Below are 23,843 nucleotides of genomic sequence, written 5' to 3'. Positions count from 1 at the left end.
TGGAGGGGGGGTGTTGATCTCCACCTGTCTGAGTGCAGATAAAATGCGGATTGAGGCTAGCACGCTGCTTTCTTTAACATATTTTCGCTCCCTCTGTAGGGCACTTTGATCAGCGCGTTATCTGCGCGGCTGAGGCCTAATCCTGTGTTTGCTTCACGTTTAAGCCGGATCACCGTGCCCGAATCAAAGGGAATGGTCACAGATCAGAGGAAAAGGAAGACATACACATGCGAGGATGCACAGACTCGCTCATGCAGGCAGGGAAAGATCACCCACTCGTGCATGTGCGTTTACCGCGGTACAAACCTTTCGCTTGTTCTACACACAAACACTTCCTCATGCACTGACTAATGAATCCTCATTTGCATAGGTTGTGCCTTCTATGTCTTTCCTCGGGGCGTACATGTAGAAAGTGCCAGCTTCACGGCAGAACTTGCTCTTGGCAGTCGGTATCTGATGGGTCTGTTCTCACTTATCTGTAAAGCCAACTGCAGCGAGGAGCCAGCCTCCACGCTCCATAGTGCAAAACATGCTGTTTTCTCTTCTACCAGGAGGATTGTCTTTTAGCTCCACGTTTGGCTCATTCCTTCTGGAGAGATTTAGCTTTGACTAAACGCTTCAGATTTGGTATTTTGATGTTGCATGTTGCAGTACTGTTAGCAAATTATTGCTAGTGATAAATTTAAATGGCTGCATATATGACTTGAAAATAATAGCTTTTGGTATTTTGGTCTTAGCTTCGATTTATTTGGCATGTGGTGATTTTTAAGAGTTCCACACAATCCCTTCATGTTGTCCCAACACAAATTGACAATTTAAAGTAAATTGAACATTAATTAATTAAGTTGCCCCCCCAAAAAGAAAGAATTCTGTTGATTCAGCTCATTTTAATTAAGTAGTTTGAATCTTTTTTTGAGTGTAACTAGTTTTTAAGTAGTCAAAACTTGATTTCAACTGAAATTAACCAACACAGACTCATTGTGAAAACATACCCCCGTATACATTTCTGAAGAGTGCAAATTCTGTAGCAAGAGATATGTATGGCTACATTTACTCTTTAAAATGAATGCCACGGGGGTATGAGTATTATTCAGTTGGTTAGTAAGTCAGTCTGGCAAATGCCACTCGCGAGAGTAATTTGAGATCTGAAAAAGCGTACACATCAGCCTCCAGCTGGCGGATTTGCAAAAACAAAAACGGCAAAGAAAAGTACCTCCTGGGACGTATTTTGTGCTCTCCAGAAATCTATACAAGGGTATGTATCAATAATGAGCCTATAGGCTCAAAATAACCTGTTATTTAACATTGTTAAGGTAAAATTTTGCAGTCTTCTTAATCATCCCAATCAAAGATAATAGTTAGATGAATATTTTTTTCTTTTAACTTTTGATTAATTGGTGTTTTTGCAGTGCAGTGTCGACAGCGTGCTGTTAGACTACTTGGTAAACTTTTCAGAGTTGTCTCTTCTCCACTTTAAAGCTATTAATTTATTAGTTCAAAACATTTATTTATTGATTTGTTTATTTAAAAAATAAACATATTAAAATGAACAGTAAATACTTTCCTAGTGTTGGAAAATGTTTAAATTTGTGCTGCTCTTTCAAACTTCTTATTCCTCAAATAATCCAAAGTAAATCCAAATCCAAAGTATCACAATCTCTTCTTTATAGTTTTTAGGTTTTTTTATTTTCTCTTTCTATTGTAACCATTTTTAAAACAAGACAAAAAAGACTATTATCACATTTATAACGTGTCCCATTTTGTGCATTATTAATACATTTTATCACACAGGTGAATCTGTTGATGTCTGTGATTGAATCTCAAATAAACAGTACTTAACTCACCGGTTCTACTGTACCCAATCTGGTCTGAGCTGGGATCGAATCTGTGATTCTTTGCATGGGAGTTGGTTGCTCTAACAAGGCTATGATCTCAAGTGTCTGTCTCTAGAGCACCTTTAGAGATCAGTGGAGTGAGGTTTACCTGCATAGCACTTTGCTAGCTAGCCTTCGTTACACTCACTGCCCTAAACCTCACTCCTATTCAGGACGAGCCCCTATGTGTAACCCAGCAATCCTACTGCACCCATCCCAGTCGGAGCTGGAAACAAAACACTGATATTTTTGTATAGGACTTGGCTGCTCTAACAAGGAGGCTTAAGGCCATGGCCTCTAGTGGCTGTTTCTAGAGAAGCTTTTGAGATCAGAGGAGTGAGGTTTACCTGCATAGCACTTTGCTAGCTGGCCTCCGTTACACTCACTGCCCTAAACCTCACTCCCATCTCGGACGAGCCCCCACGTGTAACTCAGCAACCCTTCTGCACCCAACCCAGTCTAAGCTGGAAACAAACCAGTGATATTTTTGTATAGGTGTTGGTTGCTCTAACTGGGAGGCTTAAGGCCATGGCCTCTAGTGTCTGTTGCTAGAGCACATTTGGAGATCAGAGGAGTGATGTTTACCCGCATAGCTTTTTGCTAGCTGGCCTGCGTTACACTCACTGCCCTAAACCTCACTCCCATCCCGGATGAGCCCCCATGTGTAACCCACCAGTTATACTGCACCCAACCCAGTCTGAGCTGGAAACAAACTGGCGATATTTTTGTATAGGAGTTGGTTGCTCCAACAAGGAGGCTAAAGGCATGGTCTCTAGTGTCTGTCACATTAGAGGTCACAGGAGTGAGGTTTACCTGCACTGCACTTCACTAGCCAGCCTTCATTGCAAGTATAAACCTTAGAAAATCTATTATGCCAACTTATTATACAGAAAAAAGTGACTTTCATTAGTTTAAGCGAAACTTAAACAACTTTTCATTTCTCACTCTTGCATTTCCTTTACTTCAGTTTTTCTTCTTTATTCCCTATGAAATGACAGTACAAAAAACAGCCTATTATTATATTTGCCATGTGTCCCATTTTGTACATTATTAATTTATTTTATTACACAACAGGCGACTCAGGCTGTTGATTTCCAGTCTATTGTTATGGCCGAGTCTCGTGAGAAAGGCAATGAAGAGATTGCCTTATTTTCTTGCTGGCAGTATGATGTGCAAAACAAACACACACACAAACACACACACACACCAATTTCTTAGCTCCTGGCACGATGAAGACAAACTCACTTGAGCTCTATCAGCCGAAATGGAGGAGCCGAATGGAAGTTTAGGTGATCATTTTAAATATTTGGACTGGGACGCCATTAAAGAATGCCTGCCCTTATTTTGCTGATAATTCCAGCGGCTTTCCAATGACCTCCCCATGGTGCAATCCACACCGAGAGATATACGCCGCTGCCTCTTTCACAGCCCAGGGAGATAATGAAATAACTTATGTAGATGTGCCTTTTTCCTGAAGACAGCCAAGTAATGGCCCTGGGTCCCAATTCCACCAGTGAGAGGGATTCTGGGTATAGCAGCATTTCATTAAGGCTGGGTCTGATCGACTCTGCATAAGAGCAGGGCAGACTAAATGGAAGCTGTTATTTCCAGGAAAAAATGAAGGGGACAAGATGAAAGAAAGGAAGAGAAAAAAATAGATATAATAAAAAGCAGTAAAAGCTTCAGCCGCGAAGAGATAGGACTCGTAGTATTGTGGTGCATTTCTTCTGAAGATAATTCCCAGGTTAGCGCGATGCATTTACGCTAAAAGTTCAAGGGGAAGATGCCCAGGGAAGGTGACTTGATAACAATGGCTTCTCTGGGGAACGAGTCTAGTTCCATTCATTGATATGGTCTCTGCTTTTATGGCTCAGGCAGTGTGGTAAATGTTTGTAGAGCATGAAATACACAGTCGCATGATTAGAAAGGACATGCGAGACTTGAGTGCATGCGGAGGCTCTTCTGTAGGGACTGTCGCATAAAGTGTTGGATGTGTTTATGCAAAAAGAAACAATGAGGAAAGGGTAACCGGCGTTCATTTGTGCATCACGCAATTGTAGAAAGTGACAACTTCTATTTGCTTATGTGGCTTAGATGAAATTCAGTGCAAGGCTTGCATCATTGTGAAGAAGCTTATTATTTAAAGCAGATTAAGAAGGGGTTGTTTACATAACGGAGTTTGAAGGCTGAACACTTCTTATGCGATTTGGATGTTCATTCATATGACAATGGCATCGGAAGGCTTATGAAGATGCATTGAAAGAGTTTTTTATAATATACAGTATAAGAAATGTACATTGTTAATGATTTTTGTAAATTACACAGTAATTAACTGTAATATGAATATTTTATATGTATTATAATATGCATTTTACCCTAGGACAGTTATGCAGTATGCACTACTGTATTTTAAAGTTGCACTGTGAAAATTACTGTATATTTTACAGTAAACATATACAAGATATACAATTTTGTAAATATATATACAGCAGTATAAATGGTGCTGTAGATGTAATTACAGTATTTTGCTGTAATTGATTAACAGTTTGTTACTGTAGATTTTTTAGGATATTGTTAACAGTGTATATAATGGATGCATAATTTTATTTAATTATATAAACTGTTTTACATGAAATGTTAATCTGATATACAGTTTTAAATAAATAAAATTATTTATTAATAATATTAGAAATTACACATGTTAAATATTTATATATGTTTCGCAAAAAACAATAAATATTTAAATTTATTCACCATATCATGGCAAAAATATATTATAGGCAACTTATTCTTTATCAAGTTTCTTCCATTTTCATACAGTTTGTCTTACTGTTTATCATCATATAGAGAAGTCGTAATTTCACTTGATATTCAAGACATTAAATATTTATTTGGAAGGTCATATAATTAAAAATGCTTAAATAAGCATAGTAACAGTAAACATCCATACCCTATGCATTTAAATACTATTTTTATAACATTACTATTATTAAATTTAAGCCTATATGCAACTCACCGGCCCTACTGCATCAGCCTGTCTGAGCTGGGAGTAAACCAGCGTATTTTTTTTTTTTTTGCAAGGGAGTTAGTTGCTCTAACAAGGAGGCTAAAGACCATGACCTCTAGCGTCTGTCGCTAGAGCACCTTTACGGTACATTCACACCGAAAGCGGTGGGAGCGTCAAAGTAGCCGGTAGTCATTTATTTTCAGGCGTCGAGGAGAAGCACGGCACGTCTTCAGCAGTGAGGCGTTGAGAAGAGTTTGTTTTATGGTAATGAGCTATGATGCGGTTCGGCGGCAAGCAATCAGAATGTAGAAGTCCACCACTTGAGAGGAGTCCAGAGATCACAGTCACTGTGAACTTTGGTTTCGACCACAGTTGTTCCCAAGGGTTTGATTATTGCGGTCGCCGGATTTCCAATGATTTGCAAGGTTTTCTTATTTTTTTTCTTAAAAAAAGCGGAAATCTCATGCAACTTTACAAAACAGTATTGCTGCTTTAGGATATTTCAGACATAAGGACACACTGGATAATTAAGCGGAGCAAAGCCACATCACATTCAACTTGATCTTCCATTATTAAATGAATTTGATAAAAAGTGTGCAACATTTTCACACTAGTAAGCATGTTTCATGCGGGAATGTAACTGATATGCTGCCATGGCCCCTTTAAATATGAGATCAATGTAGCGAATTTTGACACTCTCGCCACCAAAGCTGAAGGGAGACAACATTGTCACCAGGGCGGCCAGAGCGAACTTTGACGATCTTCCCGCTACGATGTGAACGCACAGTTAAAGATCAGAGGAGTGAGGTTTACCTGCAGAACCCTTCATTATCTGGCCTCCCAATACATTCACTCCCTAAACCTCACTTCCATTCCGAACAAGCCCCCGTTTGTAACTCCCCGGTCATACTGCACCCAACCCGGTCTGAGCTGGGATTGAAATGGCGATTCTTTGCATAGGAGTCAGTTGATCTAACAAGGAGGCTAAAGACCATGACCTCTAGCGTCTGTCGCTAAAGCACCTTTTGAGGTCAGAGGAGTGAAGTTTACTTGCAGAACTCTTCGCTAGCTGGCCTCCGTTACACTCACTCCCTAAACTTCACTCCCATCCTGGATGAGCCCCCGTGTGTAACCCACCGGTCATAATGCACCGTTACTTTGCAATAAAGTCTGTTGGTCTAACAAGGAGGCTAAAGACAACAGCCTCTAGTGTCTGTCACTCTAGTGTCTGTCACTCGCATTGTGCTAACTAGCCTTCGTTACATATACAGTCAAAAACAGTTTACATTTTATACATTTATTAATATATTTAAAATGTTATACTGTTTAAAATTAATTTTTGCAAACTTTGCTAACAGCAAACACTTCTGTTTGCATCTATTAATGTGATAATATTTCCTATTGTGCTTTATATATATCTTATATTTACAAAAAATAATAAGAATAATAATTTTTCACAAAAGAACAGGCATGTAACTATTTGAATGTATCTAACTGAAATGTACTAAAAGCCACAAATCTCTTTTGAATGGATGCAGTAGTGCTACCAAGGTAGGGACAAGTTTGAAAGACTTGCAGCTATTTATTAAGAGAGGGTTAAGCAAGAGAGGCCTACGAGGAGACTGTATGGCTATGAATGGGGTCATAAACTGAAAGAGAGTCACAGAAAGAGATGGAGGAGAGCGAGAGAACCGAGCGTGAGAAAAAGCCAGAGCAGAGGAGCATAGAAACTGACTCAAATGATGTGGGATCAGTCTCAGTAAATAAGCACCTCTCTGAGCACAGATTTCAATAAGAGAGAGCCTGGGTAGGGCAACGCTTTAAACCCATCCATTATTCATGAGTCCAAAAGAGAGACGTGATCCAGCACAGAGAATGAAGAAGAAATCATTTCACCATGTATAAAGGCAGAATCCAATCTAGCGTCCATTAGTCCACACCTAGTCCTCCGCATAGAGGCTCGCACTCTGAAAACAATTATGGAAATGAAAAGAGGCAAATGGATGGTCCACATCACCGAAATGACCACGGAATGAAACTACACGCATAGACAAGGCTCATCGGAGAGATAATCCCAACCGTATAGAGGCCATTGCGGTGACCAAGCAGATGTCCTAAGTGCTATTTTCCTTCTAAGCGAATGGCTAAAGTGCTATTTAATAATTGCCTGCGTGACGAACGCTAAAGAAGCGCTAGCAATTATTGTTTACTTCTTTCTTTTCACTGCAGGATATTGAGGTTGGACAATCAATATAAATTCACCTGTTAAGCAAGCCGGGCACTTTGGGCGACTATTATTTTAACCAATCATGCTCTAATGGGCGCTTTTGTTTTGCACTAAACACTGCTAAGATTAGCTTCTGTAGTGGTGCTTTTTACCAATTAGCCACTCCCTTGTGAGAGTGGGGCTTAAGGATGAAAAAGTCAGCTTTCATGCCACGGGAATGGAGGTGGGCTTCTGGTTAATATGAGGCAAATGGCACATTTGGAAATGAAGTAAAATGAGAGGCAATAAACAAGTGACGATGCAGTTGCTAACTGCCAAGTTGTTAGCGCTAATAGGAGCGTCCGTGGATCAAGATTGCTGGCTGCATGGAAATCAGGGCTGGTGCTGGTTAGAATCCCATTGCATGATTAAAACAATGCAAACATACTTCATGTAAGTGCTTTTCTTCATGAAAGAAAATACTATAGTAAGTTATTGTAAATACTATAGTGTTTTTAAACCGAGTACTTGCATTAATCTGTTATGCTAATTCTATAGTTGCTGCAGTAATACAACTATAGCAATATAAATAAATTAAAATGATTTTAAAACTATAGACTTTCACTACAATACCACAGTTTACTATAGTACAAAATTACACCAAAGTATTTATTACAGTTTATCAATTCACTTGTAGCATTCATTAACAAAGTGTTGTACTTACTATAATATATACAACATAATACAGTTTACTATGGTTCAAAACACTATAGTATTTACTATAAATTACTATAGTATTTTTTCCATGTGAGTTTTGTCTGTGTTAAAATCAGTTTTTCTAGGGTAATAAACAGCTACAAGTTACTGTACACTAACATTTATTACATTGCCTGAAAATCCACATGTTTGAGAACAGTCCTGACCTAAACACGTTTGCATGCCAATATTTAGATTTAGTCATAGCGCCACCTGCTGGCAACAATAAATTTCATGTTTTACACTGTAACAAACTCCTACAGATTTCATCATATCGGCACCAAATTTGGCTGTTGTTAACTGAAGGCTCTATTGATGTTATATTGTGAAGATCTAGAGTTTTTGTCGAAGGATGTCTCTGTGGTGAACTGACAGTGTTTCGTCAAGGAAGAGGAAGTACTCATAACTCAGCCACACAATGTCTGATATGCCTGAAAATTGACGTTTGATGAAATTCCTCTCCTGAACACATCTACATTTCAATATTGAGTTACAGTCATAGCGCCACCTACTGACAGAAGAACGATTTCAATATTGAGTTAGTTATAGCGCCACCTGCTGACAGAAGATTTCAATATTGATTTACAGTCATAGCGCCACCTGTTGACAGAAGATTTCAATATTGATTTACAGTCATAGCGCCACCTGTTGACAGAAGATTTCAATATTGATTTACAGTCATAGCGCCACCTGTTGACAGAAGGAAGTTTGGCATAAATCAGTGATTTTTTTCAGTTTTTTTGTATTCATGAGCTAAAATTATTGTTGTCCATTGTTCTCTGTCATCCCAAGGCCACTGGGCGGCAGTGAGCCCGGGTGCGAAATCCCTTTCATCGCTGCTTGCAGCTTTAATTTAAATCTTATGTGCACCAAAGCTATTTAGAAATATTTATTCTTTTGATATATTTTAAAATGTAATTTATTCCAGTCAATTCAGAAATCATACTGATATGCTGATTTAATGCTCATTGTTGAGCCCGCCTAATAAATTAAGCAGAAACCATACTCATTTCAGGATTTATTTCATAATTCAAATTATTTAGATTTTTACCCATCATGAATGTCTTTAGATTTACAAACAAACAAATACATACATACATACTGTACATACATACATACATACAAACATACTGTACATACTGTACATACTGTACATGCATACATACATACTGTACATGCATACATACATACATACATACATACATACATACATACATACATACATACATTATGTACATACATCCATATACAATTTGTACAAAACATTGCAGCCAATGTTTGGGGCAGGATTTAATTTTTTAACCAATGGAAGAGTTTTTAGCAAGCTTGCTCATTTGAAAGACTTTGCTAAGCTCAAAGGTTTTGAATAGGTTTTTACTAACATTTCTGATTTATTAAATATTGAATATATCTCTCAAGGTTTTTTTTTCCTTCACTTTCGTCACTTGGTGAAGTTTTATTCTTTGGCACTTTCGCCACTGGCTTGCTTGGTTTGGGATTTGTGGAGCTGCACATGGATGGATTTGCTCTTCAGTGTTTGGACTTCCAGACGGGAAAATTAAACCACACTGAATTGAACTAAACTGAACTTCAACTCTGAAAACTGGACTGACAGTTTCAGTTTACTAGAACTTCTACGTTAAGCTGCTTTGACAGTCTGTAAAAGCACTATAGAAATAAAAATGAATTGAATTGATTAATTCTAAAAAACCTATTTTGTAATCATTTTTATATGGTAAACCACTGAGATAAAGATCATTAGTTGAGGGCCATATATTATTTCCATATTTTTTTTTGTATCCACAAGGCATTTTTATTTATTTTGATGCCATTTCTTTGCCACACGCCCCTATTAATTTAATATCCAGTGATGCACTAATTATGATTTGACCTAAAATCAGAGATCTTTTCAATGCTTAAATGTTTCTAAAACCAATTGTAACCACATAGCAGAGCCATTTATTGTAATTCCAACAGCATCGGCATGTAAAACAACATGGCAGACATCCTATTTGTTTGGATAATCCCAGTCTTCATTTGTGAAGGCCGGACCGTGGGCTCGGTAATGCTTCCAAAATACTAATCGCCATAATTAGACGGCTTGTTTCCAAAGTCCTGTGACACGGGAACAGGTACAGATGCGGTGCATTACTCATGTATCGCCAGCACCTTAATGACCAGACTCTCAATCTGCATTGTAAATGAATTAACAGTGTGAAGTTAAAAAAAAAAAAAAAAAACACACACACACATACACCAAACAATCCTGACAGGTCGATAATGGAGCTCCCATTCGCCGGTGCTCTCCTCACCCTCATGCTTCAGAAAGATCTGCCTTTTCCTGCTTTATTTACAATTCAATAACACACGGCGGGTATTCAGGGTGCTATTCCTCCTGGTTGTTTGGCTTTTTGTCCTCTCATAAAAATCAAGAGAGTGAAAGTTATGAATAAACCAACGCTAGTAAATGAGACTTATAAAGAAATAAAAACCCCAGCATGCACTAGTGCGCTCAAAGCTGGAGATAGCTGCTCTGTTAGATCATTGTGGCTGTGAAAGGATATTTACAGTCTGCCAGACTCCTGCTAGAGTAACGGCGAATGTGAAAAGACCTGCAAGGCCGTCGCAGACACCAAATACCTCATATCGATTGCTGTTTATTTTTTAATATGGGAGGCTATACGTCTCCACCTTTGATTAGATATCCCACTGCTGGATTTGACGGTGGCATTTGGGTGACTTATGTTTTGGATTATGATTCGACGATGACTTGCAAACTCAACAACGTTTTCACTCGCTGACCGTGTTGCTCAGCAACAGTGAAACATTTAGTCGTCTTGCTTAGATGAAACGGCAGTGTTTTTTGAACAGTGTTAGGTAAATATTGTCTCATTTTTTGTTTCAAAGTGACACTTTTATTTATTTATTTATTCATTTATTTATTTATTTATTTATTTATATTTTTTGGTTGGTGTGATTATATGTGATAATTATTATTATTATTTTTAGATCCGTTAATAACCCCCTACCTAAATGTCAGGGTATGAGAAGTTCGGAGGGGTTACGTGATTACGAGTGTTGGCTGTATTTGTGTCTGTGCATGATTAGATTAATACTCATTAGAGACTATCTGTATCAGCCTCATTCCTGTCCCCGCAGGTGCTAAGCAACAGCATCCATGGCAATTAAAAACAGGAAGCTGTCACCCTCCATCAGGGTGGCATTGTGTGTCCCCTGGAGACGTTCACTGATATCATTTTTAGTCTTCTATCTTTACTCGTACCCCATCCGCGCTGTTTCTCTTCTGTAGCAAACAGGCGCGCATGCATACGCACACACAGGCTAAATGCTTTGTTGATAACTTGAAGGAGGTTTATCTTTCAGCAAACACATCATTATAACTCATCGGACTTATCATCATTACCCACAAGATTCACTGCCCCAGTTTTGTTTCATCCACTGTAGAGTTGATGTGCTTCCCTGCGTAACAAAAAAAAAAAAAAAAAACAGCTAAAACCAGCCTAAGCTGGTTTCCCAACCTAGTGAGGCTGATGTGATTTGATGGTTTTAGAGAGGTTTTGTGGCAACATTTAGCCAATTGGCCCAGGCTTTTTAAAAATTTTTTTTATTCTTTATACAGTATGTAGTTGAATCTTTTGAATTAAACTTTTATTTTGATGTATTAATTACAACTTAAGCTGGTTTGTTGGTGTCCCATGTTATTTTTTGCTCTGAGCTTTGGTTATTCATTCATTCATTCATTCATTCATTCATTCATTCATTCATTCATTCATCTTCTTTTCGGCTTATTCCCCCTAATCAGGGGTTGCCACAGCAGAATGAACCGCCAACGTATCCAGCATATGTTTTACAATGAAGATACCCTTCCAGCTGCAACCCAGTTCTGGGAAAAGCTTTTGGTTATCTTATTATTATTAATATTATAATTATTTTATATAATTAATTTATTTTTAATTTAGTTTTATTTATTTAGTTCACTTTGGAGATTTTAATTTCATATTTTTAATTCAAATTCAGGGAGAAGCAGTGGTGCAGTAGGTAGTGCTGTCGCCTCACAGCAAGAAGATCACTGGGTCGCTGGGTCGAGCCTCAGCTCAGTTAGCATTTCTGTGTGGAGATGGCATGTTCTCCCTGTGTTCACTTGGGTTTCCTCCGAGTGCTCCGGTTTCCCCCACAGTCCAAAGACATGTGGTACAGGTGAATGTGTGTGTGGATGTTTCCCAGAGATGGGTTGCGGCTGGAAGGGCATCCGCTGCATAAAAACTTGCTGGATAAGTTGTCAGTTCATTCCGCTGTGGCAACCCCGGATTAATAAAGGTACTAAGCTGACAAGAAAATGAATAAATGAATGAATGATTTCAAATTCAATTCAATTACTCTGGCATGTGTTTCACTCAATGGATGCCCTTCTACGTCAAGCCACAACCCAGCAGTGAAGTCAAACTCTTAGTGCTGGAAAACACCCACATACTCTCCCATTCACACACTTTGGACAATTTAGTTTATCCAATTAACCCATATTACATGCCTTTGTACTGTGGGGGAAACCTGGAGCACCCGGAGGAAACCCACACATTGTGCCACCTTAGTTTTTATTTATTCATTTATACATTTTCTTTTTGGCTTGATCCCTTTATTAATCTGGGGAAGCCACAGTGGAACGAACCGCCAACTTATCCAGCATATGTTTTTTGCAGCGGATGCCTTTCCAGCTGCAACCCATCACTGGGAAACACGCATATGCTTCCAATCACACACATACACTACAGACAATTTAGCTTACCCAATTTGCATGTCTTTGGACTTGTGGGGGAAAACAGAGCACCCGTGTCGCCCCATTTAAAAATATACTTGCATCATAATTGATTATAAGCAGACTTATTTGGTTCAGAATTTAATTGAATTTGTTTTCTTTTAATAATAATAATAGTGATAATAGTAATAATAATGATAAACTTGATTGGCTGTAAAATTTGCTTGAGTGAATCCTTATCAGTGTAACCCACTCTTGTTTTAGTCAACAATACAAACAATACTGCTCCCAGATTGGTCAGTCGAGTTTGTTTTTAACGAGCTTAAAATCCGAGAAGGGTATAAAGGGAGGATGGAGCTAGCTCCAAGTGGGCTGTACACCCGGAGTTTTCATATATTTAATGTCTTTTACATGACACAGAGTTCAACCTATGAATGTGTACACCTACCCCAACACTAAATCCAAACTCACAGTGACCTATTGTGTTTTATTAAAGTCTACACCTACCCCAACACTAAACCCAACCTCAAAGTATCATGTTGTGTTTTATTAACTTCTGCACTTACCCCAACCCTAAACCCAACATCACAGTAACATGTTGGGTTTTATTAAGGTCTATACCTACCCCAACCCTAAACAACCTCACAGTATCCTGTTGTGTTTTAGTAACATCTGCACCTACCCCAATGCTAAACCCAACCTCAGAGTAACCTGTTGTGTTTTATTAACGTCTACACCCACCCCAACGCTAAACCCAACTTCACAGTAACCTGTTGTGTTTTATTAACATCTACACCTACCCCAATGCTAAACCCAACCTCAGAGTAACCTGTTGTGTTTTATTAACGTCTACACCTACCCCAATGCTAAACCCAACCTCAGAGTAACCTGTTGGGTTTAATAACGTCTACACCTACCCCAACGCTAAACCCAACCTCACAGTAACCTGTTGTGTTTTATTGTCTACACCTACCATAACCCTAAACCCTAAAACAGCCTACTTTTGAAATAAGTACGTCCAACTTTTTGAAAACTGTAGCAAGCAGCAATACCTACTTGTAAAATCCAGCTTGGTCAGGTTGGAAGTCTACTCAACAAGCCCAATCCAGTTTAAGCTTAAGTTTTAGAAAGGTTATATTAGGACTAAGTACCCAGCTGTACTATCTAAAATAAACAACCACCCAGCCACACTATACTGTACCAACCACAAAGCAATGTGCTAAAAAACTAAAATCCCAACTCCCAACACTGATTCAGAGAAATATGTGTCTACAAGGAGTATATTCTTCAGGAAATGTACAAGTTATATATTTGCAGTCAAAATGAATTAAAAGGAACATGTTGAGAGAGAAAGAGCGAGAGAGAGATAGAAGGAAAAAAAATCAATAATTAGGCCCAGCTACATGTGCACCACACAACCTTCTATCATTATAATTGAGCCTTATCAAGATGCATTTTGAAACATTTTGGTGCTCTTTTGGTCGCCCATTAGCCATTGCGAGATACACAGATGAAAGGCAAGTAAAATAAAAAGGACCCCTTTCTACAAACTTAAGAGAGAGCCTCTCACAAAGCAGACAAAAGTTTCTCCGTCTTCTGAGGAAACTTTAATTGCAAGTGTCGTGGGCCCTCGTTCGGCTCGGCTCGCAGGGAACACCACTCTGATCCATCCTGAAAATAGCTCCTCAGATGTTTGTCACCCAATGGCTGGCACAATGTTGTTGTCTTGGATCTTCTCATCGGTTGAGTCTCTCTGTTTCTTAATTAACAGAGGTGTGAGCCTGTTTTTTTCTCCCTTCCCAGAGTTCCTTGTGTTTATGCTCCCTTTCCTCTGCTTTTATCTACCTCCACCTCATTTGAAAGCGATGGAGAAACACACACACACACACACACACACACACGCACACACACACACACACACACACACACACACACACACACACAAACACATAAACAGACACACACACTAGGGATGGGCAATATCTTATCATTTGAGATACACAGCATGGTAACTATGCTGTGGTAACTATGTAACCTGTGTTGGAATATCTAGCCAATTCCATGCATGTTCAAAAAAAAAAGGTCAGGAGAGAGTTTTCTTCAATGACAAAAATATTAGTAATTTATTAGATACAAATGAATAATTCGAGGAAAGAGCTCTGGATTACATTACTCCAATGCAATACAAGAATTACATTTAGGAGGTTCGCAACCAACTTGCATTTCCCTGACTCCAGCATATATACACAACTGATATTAATAAGTAGAGTTTTGGTGTAACGTCACTTATCAGTCATTCTGCAGTCCTTTGGCTGTTGTACCCAAACATACTTCCTCCTTCTGCAACCCTCTGCAAACAGAACAGTTAAGTATAATATATTTCACAGCTTCTACAAGGATCCAGCTGCTTGTGACATGTCTAAACTTCTTATTAGACAGAAGTCTGGAGCAAGGCCCCCGCACTATATTTAGTCTTCAAATCATATCAAATCACTTTCATTGTCACATCATCAGCAGCACGTGTGTTATGATGAGTGAAAAGCCAGCCTGATCTCACGAGAAAACGTAAGTATTTTACGTTTTGCCAGTTTAGTGGCTAATTCGTACGAATTCGTACAAGTTCAGTCGTACGAAATGGTACGATTTTAAAAAGGAGGCGTGGCACCTGACCCCACCCCTAACCCCAACCGTCATTGGGGGATAAGCAAATTGTACTAAATTGTACGAATTAGATTGTACGAATTCATACGAATTAGCCACTCAATGAAAAAGTTACGAATTGCCGTGAGATTGTGTTGAAAAAGCTTAGGTGCTGGTTCCAGACAGTACAAAATACAGATAGTGTCTTATTCTGCTATTTCCTTCTTGTCAGCAGCTCCTTCTAAGAATTATGCAACACAGAAAGAAAGACAAAGCATGCTTGGTTAATATATGGATGATATATCATACAAAAGAAAAAGATGGATTAATCTGTTGTTAGTCTAAACATTTTTTCTAATAAAAAAATAAAGACACAATTGTGATAAAAATAAATTCCTTTTCCCCCACACCTGCTCACCTAATGTTTACATGCATACTATTTATATTATTTGTTAATTAAAAACCTCCTGTGGAACCCTAAATCTGCTTCTCATTTCAGAGTCTGCTACTGTTCACCCTATAGGTCGCATCCGGTCATGAGCGGATGCTTTGAGAGCCTTTCTGAATGAATGAATGAATGAATGAATGAAATACGCGTTTTTTCATTAAGGCAACCAGGGGTGCTAAAATATAATTGGCTAAACTGGCATTAGGTGGATTAAAAGAACCAAAACAAAGACAGCATTCCGGCACGGAAAACACATTTTTAAAGCAGAATAACTGACTTTAGCATTGTTTTTCAGATAAACAAGAATGTTCACTTAGCATGTTTCTTAAATATCTGCAAACATATTATAGTATTCTTATGCTTTAGAAGAGACAAAAACTTACATATAGCACTTTTTAATATAGTTTTCTCACCCCCAATGAAGATTAAATTTAGAGGTGCAGATTGGGGCATGGCTTCCTTTAAAAATTGTATGTTTTCATTCGAACAAAATTGAACGATGTTGTAAGAAAATACGCAATACTCAAAATAGATACATTTCTTCTTAAGATCAGGCTGGTTTCATCGTACATTTTTATCTTATCTCTTTTTTACTCAGTTTTTCAGTGATAGGTAATGTTTTTCTGTGTTGCGCATGTGGAGTTTATTAACGATGGTGGCCTCTAGTGCCCAGTATGAATGAAACGGATATTACACTACATGTGTAATCTCAATACCTGATTTTATGGTTAATTCTAAAAATAAAAAATAATAAAGGGTCTGATAATAATTCTTTTTTTTTTTTTGGCTCTCAGTGTATATACATATGGATTATTGTCATTTATAGCATTAACATACTAGAAAATATAGAGAAATAGTTTATAGTTAGTATATACAAACACACATCACACACACCCTCAGATCTTGGCTGTGGTGAGGAACAGTCTGCTCCTCCTGCCACGGCTTGCACAAAACAAACAAAGTGCGTCACGATTGGGCCGGGCTCCATGGTCACTGTCAAAGGTGTCATGTTGACTTTTTTTCATTCTTTTTTTTTTTTTTTTTAGCGCCTCACTCCCTGTCGCCCCATCCTTCCCTGCTGCTATGTGTCACTTCTCTGCGCCTTCTGTCACATGGCTGGAGCTGAGGACGCCACCCAGGCCGTACCTTTACACGGCTCACATTAAGTTTCCATTAACGGGACCTGTCCACCCACGTCCCCCCATCTACCAGCTACGCCCGAAAACACATCCCGCAGGTTTATACGCAAATGAGTAGGTTGTGTCGGCATGAAGTGCATTTTCAAACCTATAGTGCACCATTGGACTCAAATTAAAAGTTTAAAATGCGGTTAGAAATTTTTTTTGCTTGCTTTATTTTGGAAGAAAGCTTAAATTGACAAAATGTTACAACAAGCGTCGTGAATTGTATTTTACTTATTTATGAACTTTTTGTTCAACCACAAAATCAGTTAGCACAGCTGTATCTGACATTCATAAAACAACAAAATAGAACCATATTTTGAATGACTTCTGTAGGAATCAGTAAAATACCAAAACAATCATGTATATAAAATCATCTTTAGTTTATATGTTATATATATATGTTGAATATTTGATATTAATTTTAGCTAACATGCAAAGCAATGCTTTAATCATCTGTTTCATCTTCATTTGTTTTTTTGGATCTGAAAGAAATCAGTGTGTCATAAACAATGGGAAATTGTCCCAATAGTGGTAAAATATTGGATCAAAAATGCTGAAAAACTTGTCAGTGGCAGTAAAATATGTTTATATAATGCCTGTATACAAAGGAGATTACATTTTAAATGAAACAACATTAATGTATTTCATCACCTTAGAATTATAAGGTTCTATCTGACATATTTGTCAAAACTGAGTTATTGACATATTCTTATTAAGTGACTACTTATTTCCATTACGGGATGTTTTTTTTATAAGTTTACATTTCATTTTTCCATTTTAAGACTTTTTATTTAAAAAAACAAATGTTACACACATACTGTTTGCTATGGAATGCAAAAACTTTAAGGTTCAATATCTCAAAATCATTCAGAGCGCAGATAGAACCTTAAAATTTCAAGGTGACGATTTGATGTCAATAGTAAAAAACAGAGTAAAACTTATTTTTAAATTTTTATTGCATGTAGGGTTTGAAAACCAACCAACCAACCAACCAATCAACTAACAAAACCATCTATCCATCCATCCATCCATCCATCCATCCATCTATCCATCCATCCACCCATCCATCTAACCAACCAATCATCAAAACCAACCTACCCACCCACCCACTAACCAACCAACCAGCTAATCAACCAACCAACCAATCAACCAACCAACCAGCTGACCGACCGACCGACCAACCAACCAACCAACCAACCAACCAACCAACCAACCAACCAACCAACCGATAAAAACCAACCAACCAAAAAAACATCCATCCATCCATCCATCCATCCATCCATCCATCCATCCATCCATCCATCCATCCATCCATCCATTCAACCAACGAATCAACAAAACCAACAAAACCAACAAAACCAACCAACCAACCAACCAACCAACCAACCAACCAACCAACCAACCTACCAACCCAACCACCCACCCACTCACCCACTCACTCACTCACTCACTCACTCACTCACTCACTCACTCACTCACTCACTCACTCACTCACTCACTCACTCACTCACTCACTCACCAACCAACCAACCAACCCGCCCGCTCGCTCGCTTGCTCGCTCACTCACTCACCAACCAACCAATCAACCAACCAACCAACCAACCAACCAACCAACCAACCAACCAACCAACCAACCAACCAAACAGCCAACCAACCAACCAACCAACCAACCAACCAACAAACCAACAAACCAACAAAACCATTTAACCAATCAACCAACCAACCAACCGAGCCACCGACTGACCGGCCAGTCAGCCAGCCAGCCAGCCAGCCAGCCAACGAGCCAGCCAACCAATTGACCAACAAATCGACCGACAAAACCAACCAACCAACAAAACCATCCAATCAATCAATCAACTAAGCGACCGACTGGCCGGCCAGCCAGCCAACCAACCAGCCAGCCAACCAAGCGACAAACCAACTGACCGACAAAACCAACCAACCAACCAACCGACTGACAAAACCAACCAACCAACCAACCAACCAACAAAACCGACCAACCAACCAACCAATCAACCGACAAAACCAACCAACAAACCAACCAACCGACCGACAAAACCAACCAACCAACCAACCAACCAACCGACTGACAAAACCAACCAACCAACCAACCAACCAACCAACCGACCGACAAAACCAACCAACCAACCAACCAACAAAACCGACCAACCAACCAACCAATCAACCGACAAAATCAACTAACCAACCATCAACAGTAAAATTGTAAATAAGATCAGTTTGACTTCGTCCATCCATCCATCCATCCTCAGTGAAATTGTAAATAGGATCGACTTCATATTAACTTTAAGTCACATAATTATATTTAAACTGCAAAAAAAAAAAAAAAAAAAATGCTATTATTGCAGACATAAATTCTTTGTAAGTAAATGCGCACATTCAAAATTGATCTTGGCGATGGTCGTGTCCTATCAGTTTCTTTTTCATTAGCATCTTTAGAGTAGTTCTGTGATCCCAGGAATTGCAATACTGTGTAACCATGTACATGCATTTCAAAATACAGTCTCATTCTTCAGCTCTGATGTTCCTCTTGAAAATGAGTTCGCTCCTGTTACCTGTCCTGGCAGGCAAACTTTATTAGAAGAGGCTGTGTCTTTCATTCCTCTCTTAGCTGCTGGCTTTGTAGGGAAGCCTACTTTCAAATCCATCTTTTTCCCTTCCTCTGCCAGACTCTAGAATATAGTAGTTTGTCCTCGGGGTTTCTCCTCTGGGCTCTTTCACTCCCTCTCTGTTTGTGTGAATCACTCATTTTTCTCTCAGACTTGGATGCTGTTGTTTTTTTTTTGTGTGTGAAACTATCTGGAGGAGAAGACTAGTGGAAAATGGAGCCATTAGCTGTAGTATTTTTATTTTGGGGCTTTTAAAAGACAAATTATTATTTGCTATATTTTGAAGAATCCCACAATTCACCACTAGAGACTGCCGGAGAGCTCTATTGAAAAGCAGAGGCCTTGTGAAACAAACAAACACTAGTGTGGAGACTATTGACATTTTTGACTGTAATCTAGCCTGAAAAACGTGAGTATGAGATTTGATATTATCAATTCATTTATTTATTTTGTGTATGTGTGCATGTGTTTTGTAAGCTGCTTATATTTCAGTCTGGCTTGCTTGCTTTGATGTTTGGGTGGCTTATCTGCTTAGTTTTCTGTAGCTTTTATTTAATGTCGCCTGTTAATGTTGCTTTGTTAACTTTGCCTTGCTTAGCTTTGATTTCTTCTGATTTTGTTAGTTTTTGCTTTGTGTTTTTGTGTTGTGAGGCATAGATATTTGTTTGGCTTTTTTGGTTGGTATATTTGTTGTGGTTCGAATCTTCTTTAGCTTTGTTCTGCTTAGTTTGCATGTTTTGCTTTTTGTATTTTACTTTAAGTTTTGTTTGGCTTTGCTTGTTTTATTTTGTGTTTGCTTAAATTGTTATTTGGCTTTGCTTTGCTTGTTTTACTCAGCTGGTCTGGTCTTTCTTTGAAATTGCTTTGCTTGATTTTCTTTAGTTTTTGTTTTGTGTTTTTCTTTGGTTTTTCTGTGGCTTGCTTTGATTATTGAATTTTGCTGTGCATTCTTGCATTTTATTTTGGTTTTGAGTGTGATTGGGCATTGCTTTGCTTAGATGTTTTGCCATTACATAATTTTGTTCTGTTTTGTACTTTGTCTTGCTTGCTTGTTTTCTTCTTTTTTATGTTTTTGATAAATTACACATATAAATTAGTTCTAATATTCATTTATTCATTCATTTTCTTGTCGACTTAGTCCTTTTAGTTCTAATATATAAAATCTAAATATTTTTTAATCCAAAAAAATCTATATTTACAAATCCATTAGCATTGTAGCTAACTGATATGACCTAAAGTCACCAATCATCCCATTTTTTTTATTTCAAAGAATGTTTATCATCTCAAATTGAGTCATAGTCAAAATAAAAGTCCTGTTATATCTTAAAGGAATAGTTTGAGTAACCATTTACTCATTTCTCACTTTTTAAAAACATATCCGAGTTTCTTTCTTTAACACGACATATTTTTGAAAAAATGCTTGTAGCTGCCATCCATTGATTTCAAGTTTTTGCCTACTATGGAAATGAATGGTGCCAGAAACCAGCATTTTACAAAATTTCTTTTTCTTCTTTTGTGTTCAACTGAAAAAAGGAACTCAAATAGGTTTTGAAAAAGTGAAGAATGAGTAAATAACTTAAACTATCCCTTTAAGATGCAACAGGACTTTTATCTGTCTTGCTTTGTATGCAACAAAATAAAGAAATTCATAAATATTAAAAAACCATGAGTGAATGATGAAATTTTGAGATTTAGTTTTGGTGTACTATCCCTTTAACTGATTTTAAAGAGAAACAAGTACTAATATGCTTTTCAATAAGGCTATATATTTTTTTTCTATCCTACTTTCAAACAAAATGAACTATTTCAGGTTTCCTTGAACTGGTGGCTTGATCTTCATTTTGTTTTGGTGAACAGGATCCAGTGCCTTTCTGCGCTGAGCCTGTAATGTACCTTCACAAATGTTTGTACATCATCTCTGAATGAAGGGTAAATAAGGTCGAGTCATCAGGTGAGAGCTAAACACAAAGTAACATGTTCTGACACCAGGCCCCCCCAGGTTTAAGCGTCAACGTATCTTCAAAGGTAAACACGCTCCGATGGTCTTTAACGGCATTTGCAGCTTGCAGCACTAAGCTGAAGCGATGCCAACGTTTCCTTTGAGAGTGAATTAGTTGAAAGACACAAGATCAAGCATGTCAGGAGGATCCAGATCTGGACTAAGGCTCTGATTTATGGTATTAAAAGGTCCAGTCTTTTTTTCTAGCATAATGCTGTGTGTCTTCTGTGCTAAATTTTAAAGTTAAAACCGTATTTTGCCACAATTTCATGATGCACAAAAAATGTAGGTTATTACCAGCTTTACTTTATTGCTGCAAAAATTATCATAAGACAAATGGGAAATGGTGTCTATTTTCAGCATCTTTGATGTTAATCCACATACATCAGACATGCAATCAGATCTCTGTGGATCATGACATATAATATATAAATATATGACATTATACATATAAATATATGTATAATGTTTCCATATTATTTTCTGAAGCTTGTTTCTACATTAAAAGTGATGATAATGTCACTTTGCGTATCCTAAGAGGCTCATGAAAATATGTCCATGTAGCATATTTAGGCATTTAAAAAAGTTTATATTGCTTCTTGCACATACTCTGGCAGTTTCAAAGAAAAAGTTCAGTGCTAAAAGGTTTGTCATAATTCAAAATAATGTAGTAAATCTTTTCTAAAACAAACTGAATAATAAAAATGCAATTGCTAGAGAAAAACAAGCCAAATTATCTTGTTTATGCAAGACTTTATGCTCTCTTTTCAAAGCGTTTCACCTGAGTACCTGAGCACTAGTTTTACTAGTTCAACATTATTCCAGAGCCCTTTTGCACAAAGCCAGTTTGGGTTTTTCCTCAGGTAATTTTGCGTTTAGTTTGAGCAAACTCTGAGCTTTTTGGCTCAAAAGAAGGTATTTTGTCATGATGGTAACATTTGTATTGTTACCAAAAATTGTCTTGTTGTCAATCATTTATTTATAGTATATTAATTATAGTTTAATTTATATTATATCTGAATATTAAACATGCACAATATAAGTAACAGCCTTAAATTAAAATTGACATCTAAATAGTTACATATACATTTGCTTAAATTAACAGTTTAAAACTTTTTGAACTTTTGAACTATTTGAGAACCTACATTATCAAAATTAGTTGATTAATTTTTACCGATAAAATAATATATTCTTTAAGTTGCCTTGTTTATTTCTGTCATGTAAATGTGTTTGAATTCATCACATTTCTTATAATGATATCTCTTCATCTCTCTCTGGAGAAATAACTCAAATTGACTCTTTTATGTTTTCTGTGATTGTCTATGTGACGTGTTGCACCGTGTCCTAACTACATTTGATGCCACATCTTTTTCATGTTAAAATTTGTTTTTGTCCTTACCATCTGCGACTGGTGTTTCTATTTTAGAAATGGTTTCTATTTATGCAACATTGTGAAATACAACTGCATAAACTAATACGACAATTATCATATCAGATAGCAATTATGTGCTTTAATCAGTGTTAAATGCTACAGATGCGAGTTTGAACACCATTTTACATGACATTTATTGCCATACTGCTGAATGCAGAAGCAGATAGTTCTCAGATCTTAAAAATAAAATAACAAGCACAAAGTTTAATTTGCACCCATTCTGGATTTTAGGTACTCTGAAGGTAACTCAGATCAGCTTCTCCATAACACTTAATGGTAATTAAGTGTGATTAAAGTCAAGGAGCCTTCATGTTACATAAAACCCAAGATTTCTGCAAACTAAACTGAAATTTAACTGGCTAGTCAGCTAATCCATTTTTGTGATAATGTGCAGGTCCTTATTGTAACCAGGTTGCATTTGTTTGGATTTGTTAATGCAAAACCTACTCTGCAACATGGAGTTTGTTAAACTTGTTTTATAGAACAGGTTGTAGGTGAGCTATCGAGTAAGTTTACCAAGGTGGAAAATCCATACATATAGGCATTGTTGGAGGTAAAGCACTTTACCTAATAATATTACTTTATTAAAGTAACGATTAAAGTAATGTATTACTTTTAAACTTGAGTAATATTATTTGAGTTACTTTTAAAAAAATGTAACACGAGTTACTTTTTACCCTGCTTAATTGGCTTTTAAAATTATATATATTGTGGAATAAAAATTATCTTAGGTTGAATCACACACCAATGAGAGTGTGTGCTGCGAGAGAACAGACAGTCGGCTCACACTCATCATCATCAGGTTTTGTTTTTCACAGCAGATGAGTGGCTGTACTGTACTAGTAACTGAATAACTCATGAAAGTGGATTATTTTGAGTCAGAGGGGGTATCCAGT

The 23,843-nt window shown here is 37.5% G+C and overlaps 1 protein-coding gene across 3 annotated transcripts in view; it reads left to right on the top strand.

Annotated features, from left to right (window-relative positions):
* The window catches only part of LOC141379815 (uncharacterized), a 461,403-nt gene that overhangs the window by 117,434 nt on the left and 320,126 nt on the right, over positions 1-23,843 (top strand). For 2 of the 3 annotated variants that reach the window (XR_015520025.1, XM_087300927.1), the window contains exon 1: positions 19,872-19,925. The exons of the other annotated variant lie outside the window; for it this stretch is intronic. The gene's annotated coding sequence lies outside the window, so the exon portion shown is untranslated. Of the gene's footprint in view, positions 1-19,871; positions 19,926-23,843 lie in introns of those variants that run through there. 3 annotated transcript variants of the gene reach the window in all.

Source organism: Danio rerio, chromosome 21, assembly GCF_052040795.2.
Source record: "Danio rerio strain M-AB ecotype USA chromosome 21, GRCz13ab, whole genome shotgun sequence".
Lineage (NCBI taxonomy): Eukaryota > Metazoa > Chordata > Actinopteri > Cypriniformes > Danionidae > Danio > Danio rerio.
Note: the sequence above shows the minus strand (reverse complement) of the source record. Positions and strands in the feature narration are given on the sequence as shown.